The following is a 10946-nucleotide window of genomic DNA, read 5'->3' on the forward strand; positions in this document are numbered from 1 at the left end:
TTATATAAATTAAATCAATTAGGTTGTTTTATTATAGAAAGTATAAATAACTCCTCTCAAATAAAACATTATATTATAAATATATTCGTATGAATACTGCTATCATATTAAAGTTTATAAAATTCAATTGCAAGTAATTGTTTACAATATGATGGACTAGATACCGATCTAGAGTATTCCTGATATTACAATATATATATATATATATATATATATATAGTCGGGAAGTAAATAATAATGCATACTGCTGATATAATGTTTTTTAATAAATTGGCGATTATTCAAATAAAATTATATAATCACAATAGAGTGAAGGGGATAATCTAGCACGTATCTACCTTTTCCTAAAGCTCTGGTTATGATTATAATTATAATGCATTTTAAGTACTTTTAAGAGGCCTATAGAATGTGAACTCAACATATGAAGCTTTTTTAATCCACCTAACGTATACATACTTCAGGCTGAGGCTAAAATTTTTCTGGTTGTGCAACAAATTTACCGCTGATAAACAGAAATGCCAGAAAATCTCAGAAATGTTACGTAATGTAGTGCAAAGTTCAAATCAGTTGTGTAGAAAGGTTAAAGGTTTTTGGATAGCCTGACATTTAATTAAAGTGAAGATATCTTGTTGAAAATCAACAAAGAGATACGACAACAGAAAATACCAATGGAGCATAAAATCTCACTTTATTTTTTACCTTTGTATCTCGATTATTTGCAATTTATTTAACAAACTACCTTATTAAATAATTTTGTTTAACTCAAGTATACAAAGCGACCGTCACGAGAATCAAATTACATATAATCATGAGTAATGAATCCTCGATATTCATGATTACCTTAAATCACTGAAACCTACATAGCAACCAAGTTACGTGACAGGAATTTTATATTAGTGGGTTAACTTTCCTGACACCTAGTGAGTATTTACTCAAAATAAATACAAATGATTTAAATTTTATAATAGATTTAGCAACATAAATGTCGAACTATATTACGTTACAGGCTTTTAAGATTTTCTTATGGTAAAAATTCCACATTGTTTAATGCATATGCATAAGATCGTTGAACATTTAGTTCAGACATTTTTTAAAATAAAACTACGGGTAAGTATGGTTATATAAACTAGTATAGTCATAAAGCGCTAATATTTTATTGATTAGAGAGAGGAATAAATTTGAGGATCCAAACATATCAAAATTTAAAAAAAATGCCTCAGCTGAGCTAAAACCAACAAATTGTTTAAATATGCACTATATGTTAACCATAATAGCATTGATAATAAATTGTTAGCCAAATCTTCTAAATCTTTCTGCACAATGAGGGAGATTCCTTCACATCACATTCTTCATTCCATATGAGTGTAACTAGAGCCAGAAAGTACAATTTATAGAAAGTTATTGTCTCAAAGTCAAATCAACGATCTTCATTGATCAACTCAGATTTTAATTTTTGAGAACAAGTTTATATCCTCCAATATTCAAGAACACAAATTTGATCTTAAGTTTCCACTTTAATGAGTTTTAATATTCACTGTTACTGAAATTTAATAAAGAAACTGTTTCAAGATGTAAATTCACTTTGTTTGAAAGAAACTTATTGAAGTTCTTGTATTCAAAATTAAGCAAAATCATTCATCGTTAAGTTTGTAACACCCAAGTACACTTAAGTTTTAGTAAATTTTTCTTCCGGTTTTATTTGAATAAATTAATAAACTACACATGAACAGTGATACACGCTACTGTGATAATATAGTAGTAACTAACATAAATTTTAACAGATCTTTCAATGTAAATCTTTTTCGTTCCATTAACCCGTTAAAATAATAATTTACCGAAACCCCACAAACTTATACAATAACCTTCCAATTGATTTATTTCTCAAGTTCTTTAAAATATAAATACACTATATACATATACTATATATACACTACTATATATACAGTAGATAGTAAAATTTTACTTTAAGAACTTCATAAATAAATCAATTGGAAAGTTAGTTATATGAGCTCGAGGGCTTTTAGTAATATACATACATAATGTATATGTTGGGTGTATATATATATATAGCCCATACCATGAACTTGCGGTACCAATAGTTAAGATCATGGGGACATGTATTTCGACACAAAATTAGAGGGCTTACTTGGTCTTTAGTATTAAACTTATCTGGGTTTTCTAAGATCAGGAGGTGTTTAGGAGTGGTATTGGTTTAAGGAAAGTCTTCTCGCCAGGAATCCATCAGGAATAACCTATTCCGAAAAAGGATGGGACCACGGGAGACAAACCCATGACCAGGTAACATTTATGTTTCCTCTTCATGAGTTTTGTACACATCTATATCTGTCTCTTACATAGCATAATATAATTAATAATTTAATTATATTCTACCATATCCACTAGGGCAAAATTGCTCCTAATGTACTAGTACTACTATTCCTAATTAGATTGCTGATTTTCTTGAAGCATTGTATTATTACATGGTAATATCCAGGGCATTTAAGTATAAAGTGATCCAATGTTTCTCTTTGTCCCAAGGTGCATTTTAAACATAAAGGTGTGATATACTGTTTTATCATATGGAAGTTTGAGTTAACATTTGCATGTCCCAAACGAATTCCAGTTATAAATTGATAAACCAAGGTCGATTGTTGAACTCTTGCTATATGTCCTTGTACCATTTCCTTTGTGCGAATCTTGTATTTCTTGCTTGAACCTCTGAGTGTAGAATTTCTTTTAGTAACCTTTGAAATCTTCTATACCTTCATCTCCCTTGACTCCATCTGTTATTGCTTCCATCGCAAGCATATCTGCCGTTTCATTTCCATAAATGTCCATATGACCTGGAACCCATTGACATGTTACATATCTGTTTCTATCTAAAATCACTTTTATTATTGTCAATACTAGGCCATGTGCTTTATTTCCTTTGTTGGCTCGTTCAATTGCAATAATCGCCACTTGGGAGTCAGAGCAAATAACATATTTTTCAAACTGTAGGGTATTTATATATAGTACTATAAATTGCATATAGCTCAGCTGTATAGTTGGACGTATGTTTTTTCAAAGAGTATTTTTGCCTAACATTCAAATGTGGTATATAGAAGGCTGCCCCTTTGCCTCTGTTATCTCTTGACCCGTCAGTGTAGAAAAATATGTGATTCTTGTTAGTTATGTCAAGAAAACTAGTAAATGATTGTTTCAGTAACAAATTGTGGTATGTGCTTTTTAAATTTCCTGACAATTCTATGTATTAACACAATTGGCAGTTCCTGGAGTCATGAATAAAGGTATATTAAATTCCAAGTAAATGCTTGTAGGTGTCTTTCCTTGTAGAAAATTGTGGTCAATTTCTTCCACGATGTTAAGAGCCTCGATAAATACTGGATTTTTCTTTTTCTGCCAGTATGGCATAATGTTGCAATTAAAATTTGTTTACATGGTTTTCTCATAGGCTGGATGTTTAATGTCCGTTAAGAAACTGTGGACTAGTCGTTATGTTATAATATTACGTGGGAGTGCGAGAGTTAATGTCGTAGTTTCAATTTTAAGTGCTAATATTGGTGAAGTTTTGTGAGCCCCAGTACTAATTCTCAGAGCTTGATTTTGTATAGTATCCAATTGTTTCAACACATTCTGTGGAAAGTTTCCAATTAAATGACAGCAGTAATCCAATTTTGCCCGTATCAATCCTCTATAGACTTGTAATACTATTTTTGGGTGTACACATATTCCCCAACAAGATATGATTTTCAATATTTTAAGATCTCTTTGACATTGTAATATTAGATTATTTACATGAGGTTTGAAGGATAGCTTATTATCTATTAACAATACCCAACAGTGTAGATTCTGAACTATCGGGATATCTTGTCCATTCAGCCTATATTGTCTGTTATTCTCATATATGGTCTTTTCCCTAGAAAATATAATTATTTTAGTCTTAGCCGCATTTAATTCCAGACCTAATTTTTTAAACTCTTGTTTTGTCATATTGAGGGCATTTTGCATTATGTTATGTACATTATCATATTTCTTGTCTGCAGTGTACAAAATTACATCCTATGCGTATTGTAATGTATATACTTTATTTGTTAAACTTTTATTTATATCACTTAAACATATTAAAAACAATGTTAGACTTAGAACACTTCCTTGAGATAATCCCCTATTAGAATTTCTTGAAATTGAATATTATGAATATTCAATTGTTAAAGACCTTTCAGATAACCACCTATGACAGTGCAGAATAAACTTAGCCGGAATGCCGATAATATACAATTTATTGTGTAAAGTAGGTAGGTGCACACTGTCATACGCACTGGCTATGTCAACGGATGCTATTACTATGATTTCATTTTAAGATAGCCCATTATATATTTATGATACTAAGCTTGTTAGGCAATCTGTACACTCGATTCCGTCGAAATCCATATTGTGTAGCTTGTATCAAAGTAAATTTGTCAGTAACTAATCCAATCTATTTTTTACCATGGTGTTCATTAACTTGATTAAGCATGGTATCAATAAAATTGGCCCAGAAGATGTTTAGTTTTGTTGATTTTTTTCTGGTTTTAGTATGCCTATCACTCTAAAGTGTTTCCAGATAGGCAAGATATTTACCTTTCCATTCCAAATATCATTATATATTTGTAATAACATTTCATTACCATTTTCTGGCAACTGTCTTATCATATGATAACTGAGGTTGTCCATTCCAGGGGTAGTGTCCTTCTTTTTACTAAGTATAGCTATTTGTAGTTCATTTATTGAAAAAATCCTTTTTAATCATATGTTTTGGTATCCATTATTATTGATAGATTAAATTCAGAGCTATGGGGAATATAATCTGGGACTATATTTAAAAAAAATCTTTCTCCAAGTTCTTCATATATTGTAACTCATTGCACTTAACTGAATTTTGATTACATTTTATTTTGGTTATGATTTTCCAGGGATTTCGACTAGATTTAGTGGACGCCATATTTTGACATACTTCTTCCCACCATTTTTTTGCTAGCCATATCCCTAGCATTCAGCTGTGCAATTTGAAATTTTTTATAATTTACAGGTGTCATGTCTAGTCTGAAATTGTTTAGTGCCAATCTTTGTGCAATAGCACGGGAACATTCTTGCGTCCACCATGTTTTAGGTTTAAACCCTAATTTATTATTATGCCTAACTGGCTTGATATTTGGTATATTTTCATCTACTGCTTGATTAATAATTTTATACAATTTGTCTATATAATCTTGCTTTGGAGTAATTATAGAGTTAGTTTTTAATTTTTGTATACTGTTCTCAACAGAGTCTGAAGAGCCTGACCAGTTAGCTTTCTGACTGTTCCTTTTGTTCTGTAATCTGGTTTGTTGATTACGTAGATTTGAGGTTGTACTAGGTATATTACTTAAATTTATTTTAAAATTGCATGTAAATGGGGTAATGATCAATTCCCATGGGATCACTCCTTACGATCCATGTCAATAGCTGAGAGTATATAGTATAAACAAGGTTTAATGAATGTTAAGTCTAAGTTTTATTGCCTAATATATGAATTTGGTTCAGTAGTATGGTTGTGATCATCAACCAGAATGAAATTGGAGTTGATATATTCCTTAAATATTGCATTAACTTTAATATCCACCTTATTACAATTCCAAAAAGGGGTGGTGACCATTAAGGTCCCCCCCAATTACTGTCTGGCCATCATCATTCAAGAATAATTCATTGTACCAAAAGGATTGCTCTATATTTCTGTTAGTGCAACATACATTATATACATTTATAGGATGGTTAGTATTCTCAACTATTATAGCTAACAACTGTAACACATCGTTGTTATACTCTCTTATAACATTATATCTTATACTTTTGTGTATAATAAAAGCAACTCCACCATTAAAATCACCTCTATCTACCCTGTCTAACCTATAATTAACATCGGTTAACTTATCATCTGTCTTTAACCAAGTTTCTTGTATTAGTGCTATATCGATCCTATTTCGAGGTAATACATTTAACACCTCTTGCCACTAAAGTACACATTCATTACAACCAATTTAAAGAAAAAAGATTAACATTTACATAGCAAGATATGAAGAGAAATGTTTTGTATGTACGGCTTAAATGTTGCATAAAACATCGTTTTATACAAGAATGAGTTATGTAATGTGCCATTTTCTGCAAACTTTTGTTTTTGTTTGATTATTTGTCAGTCTATATTCCTGCAAGATATATCGAGAATGAGAATGATTTAAAAGTTTTCAAAAAACCTCATTGTATCATCATAAAAATGTAAAAAAATTAATAAAAATATCTTTTCTAACTATACCTATTATTAAATATGTATTCAACATGGTCCTGAGATAGGGAATTGCCATTGGTATAAGAAGTCTAAAATTGTTCAAAAATCTGCCAACATCTTTAGACCAATATTGTTGTATTGTCTGCTCTATCCATAGATCCATAATTGTACACAGAAAGATATATGTATATATTATATATATATATATATATATATATATATATATATATATATATATATATATATAATTTCAATAAACATTGAATCGCAAAAAGTACTTGCTCCGCCGGGACTCGAACCCGGATCTCTCACTTTCCGGGTGAATGTGCTACCATTACACCACAGAGCCCTCACATTTTACGATTCATTATTTTGTATTTGACTGTTTCTTTCACATATGTGTTTAAATAAAAAACTAACATATTGAAATTAAATAAGGCTATTGCCATTTATACAAATATAATGTAAATAAAGTCATTTGACAGGTATTTGGTCTTCCGATCATATGTTAGTTTGGTTATTTAAACACATATGTGAAAGAAACAGTCAAATACAAAATAATTGAATCGTAAAATGTGAGGGCTCTGTGGTGTAATGGTAGCACATTCACCCGGAAAGTGAGAGATCCGGGTTCGAGTCCCGGCGGAGCAAGTACTTTTTGTGATTCAATGTTTATTGAAATTAAATAAGGCTATTGCCATTTATACAAATTTAATGTAAATAAAGTCATTTGACAGGTATTTGGTCTTCCGATCATATGTTAGTTTGGTTATTTAAACACATATGTGAAAGAAACAGTCAAATACAAAATAATTGAATCGTAAAATGTGAGGGCTCTGTGGTGTAATGGTAGCACATTCACCCGGAAAGTGAGAGATCCGGGTTCGAGTCCCGGCGGAGCAAGTACTTTTTGCGATTCAATGTTTATTGAAATTAAATAAGGCTATTGCCACTTATACAAATTTAATATATATATATATATATATATATATATATATGTTATATGTTATTTTCCTCGCAATAAAATTCTTAACAAGTTAAGGAAAAATTTCGAACATAATATAGTATTAAGTGCTTTAATCAAAGTCAATCATAACACATGATTCAAAATCGATCAACAAATAATCACACAAATGACACTCTTTGACTTTCAAATGGCATTTTATTGTGGAAACACATACTAGAATTGGCAAATTGTGAATCTTAGATTTTTTAGAAAATATCCTGCAGTTGCTGGGTTCTTATCTGTCTGAAAGAAGGCATTGTGCACTGTTAAGTAACTTACCATCCGACGGGTTGAGAATTTAGTGTAGTGTTCCTTACTTGGCCTCCGTTATCTGTGTTGTACGTTAATGACATAAGCTTGGTCCTGGTACAGTGCAAATCCTTCGTGTAGTTCTTATTTGCAGGATAATATCCCTAGTGAGTCATACTAGGTTCGTGGCGTCACTGAAGTAACACTGATGGACAGGGTCGGCATAGATCTCTTCCCTGCAGTTATATTATACTGGCATAATTGTAATATAATATTTTATACGAGGACATTATTATTATTGTTTTGTATGTGAAAACGGTTTTAAGCATACTTTTACACACTTCCCTATCTTTATAAAATTTTATAGGTTTTTGTTTATTTCCCAAAACTGTTGCATTTGCACTTGTAATATCAAAAATGACTTCGTTAGAATATTTAGTGTTCTGATTATTTAAACGAAGACTGTTTTATGTTAGTCTCTGCTTGAGGTTATATCTATTAAAGGGACATAATATTTAAAATTTACCTTTAATAAAGAAAAAGGTAATTCATTTCATTAATGTCATTAATTCCATTCATTTAAATTTATTCTTTGTTTATTTTACAGAAATTATGGGCTCTTGTAATTGCCCACGAAAAAATCAGTTTGAAGTATAATTTTGCACCTCACGATTATATTTGAGTGAATGGGAGGAAGTAACACTATCAGAATAGATGGGAGTTCAGTTGAGAAAAATAACGGAAGAGAGACAACATTACATAGAATATGTGCTTGAATCCTCCGTATATTTTGCCAATGTTTGCCCAGCAGTGTCTCAGATCTCCGCGACCGTTTGCTCAATCTTAATCTTCAAGCGTCTTAATCTTGAGTACCCCAGGAGTTATTTAATTTTCCATCTTGTTCGGCTTTTTTCTAGCTCCTTCATTATCATGTTTATCTTGGTTTACTCAAAGCAGTGCATTATAAAACTTTCTTTAATTTATAGCGGTCAATTTTACTCTTTTGTTAGGTATGTATTCTACTGCAATATTTATGTTTCTGTTAATAGTAATTGTGGGTTTTACTTATAATTAATATCCTTAAAAGAATGCTGTAGTCTAAATTCTAGTATAAGTTGTGGTGAATTCTATCAGAAATTCATACAGCTAACTGATTAATTAAAAATATATAATATGCCAATTTTAAATTCTGACGTTATTATATTCCATAAGGTCAGTATAAACCAATCAAATAGACCCACTTTTTATGATTAGATGAAGTTTAAAAGAAATAAATGAAATACGAACTAAATTGTAACTATTCAGTTCTTTAACGTTGTTTTAATTTTATAAGCCACAATGTGTACCTTAATTTACGCAGGAATATGTCAACAATTTTTAAAGGATATAAGGAAAAAAAACTGTAATAAAATTAAACTGTATTAAAGAAGGATATTGCAATAATAGTATATGGCGTTTAATTTAGTTTACATTATTGTTTGTGGAATCATTATTGAATAATTTTGAACTTTAGGTTTAATAAAAAAATACCTGTAAAACCAAATTATTTCGTGGGAAGTGGATTGGTGTGTTATGATTGACTTAGATATGGCAGAAATTAAGTAAAAGCTCGAAATTCATGATTTACTAGTAATTTTAATAGAAGAATCGCGAAAGCTTTTAACTCCAAATAAATGCTTCAAAGCTGTGTATGGGCTTGCGTAATACTGCGATAAGTTCAAAATATTTCAGTAAATTGCAGTTTTAATGTTCAAAGGCTATTGAAATAATGGTAATGCCTAGGATTAGGATCCATAAAGTAAATTATTTCGAAAGTCAGATTGGTTTACTAAGAGGATCCTAAAAATGGTGTTGACCATGATAAAAATAAATGATTTTGTGTTCCAAAGACATATAAACATTAGGATTGCTATCATAGATTGGCTGAAGATGAATTAGAATTTAGAAGTTTCTAATTCCTTGGTACTCACTATGATAAAGATTGTAGAGGATAAGTGCAATTGATGACTTGTAATTCTAAAAGAAAAGTTAGTAATACAGGCTGTATTGTTTTAGTTTAGGTACTGAATAGGAAGGTAAAAATTTGAAAGCTCAGTGGCTAGCCACTTGTCTTAAACATGATACGGTTTCTCAAATTTTTAAGTAATATGAAACATCATAGTTAATTCAGCAGGAGTTATGGCTTATATTCAACAAAATTTACAGGGGTAGTGAATTACAAAAGATATATCAGAACGGAGGTACAAATATTTATTTGTAAATGACTCTTTGTTGCAATTTAATTAAGCTACTCCCATATTTCCAAATTTAATGAATATTGGTAATATGTGGTAATGCGTTATTTTACATAAATTTGGACTTTCTATGACGTGTTATTTTTATAAATAACAGGTGTTTGTCACAAAAATAACAAAGTAAGTATTAAATTCAAAAATAGTTTTTAAATAAATATACTCTTTTTATTTTTATTAATATTAAAATCTAACTAAATAATACATTTTCTCATAATACTGTCGTATGTAAGACCAATAAATTCCGTTCTTAAGTGTAATAAAAATAGTATTAAGTGTTACTACATTGTGTTTAAGTATAAATTCAAAGACATTGGGTAGAGTTTAAGTTTATGAATGACCCTCAGAACAACTTTGTATGTTTGTAAGTACTATGCATTACTCTTGTAAACAACTTTTCGGGTATGTCTAACTTTATTGTCACAGGCTGATTTATCCATGCTTGCACTAAGTGCACTTCCGAAGTTCTGTCAGGAGTTTACCACTCCAAATAATGGATCGTGAAGTAAATCACTTTTGTTGAAATGTTGCGTGGGGTAACTAACAAGTATGCTTCTGAAGCCAGTTACTGTTAGGTTACCTTTAATAGTAAAATGTTAATTTAATTTAAGAACCGTTTTTTCCGTTATAACAAAGCAGTTATTTTGGTTTTTAAATTTATTTTTTACTTTAAACATACTATGTGGCTACATGTACAAATCTATTGCAGCGATTAATTTTACTTTCTGTACTTTTGCCTGTATATACAAATGTAGTATTGAAATAGTATGTAAAAAATTTAACTGAATTGCAATTTTTTTTACCTTAATCGTTATTTCATAACTGGACATTTTCACCGGAAATCCCCTCATAAGACTGGATAGGTAGCCGCATCTGGTCATTTCCGCCCATATCTTATCAATAACTAACTGGATAGCTTCAGATATTTCCATAGGGGAAGCTACACGGATGCAGATAAATTGCCATATTTAGAAAAAAAAAACTCTATAACTGTTGTATACGTTTTTTGGAAATTTATTCTAAGAGCGTTTCCTATGCAAATATTTTTGATATTACATACAAATATTACATACTGCTATTCTGACTACTATAACAT

General features: G+C 30.3%; 3 non-coding genes across 3 annotated transcripts; 2 read left to right on the plus strand and 1 right to left on the minus strand.

Annotated features, from left to right (window-relative positions):
• Positions 1 to 6582: 6582 nt before the first annotated feature.
• On the minus strand, positions 6583 to 6653 carry Trnas-gga. The gene has a single exon. It is a non-coding gene; the product is annotated as a tRNA-Ser (tRNA).
• Positions 6654 to 6884: 231 nt separating this feature from the next.
• Trnas-gga lies at positions 6885 to 6955 on the plus strand. Its single transcript has one exon. It is a non-coding gene; the product is annotated as a tRNA-Ser (tRNA).
• Positions 6956 to 7136: 181 nt separating this feature from the next.
• On the plus strand, positions 7137 to 7207 carry Trnas-gga. The gene has a single exon. It is a non-coding gene; the product is annotated as a tRNA-Ser (tRNA).
• Positions 7208 to 10946: the final 3739 nt, after the last annotated feature.

This window comes from Homalodisca vitripennis, chromosome 8 (assembly GCF_021130785.1).
Source record: "Homalodisca vitripennis isolate AUS2020 chromosome 8, UT_GWSS_2.1, whole genome shotgun sequence".
NCBI classification, from domain to species: domain Eukaryota; kingdom Metazoa; phylum Arthropoda; class Insecta; order Hemiptera; family Cicadellidae; genus Homalodisca; species Homalodisca vitripennis.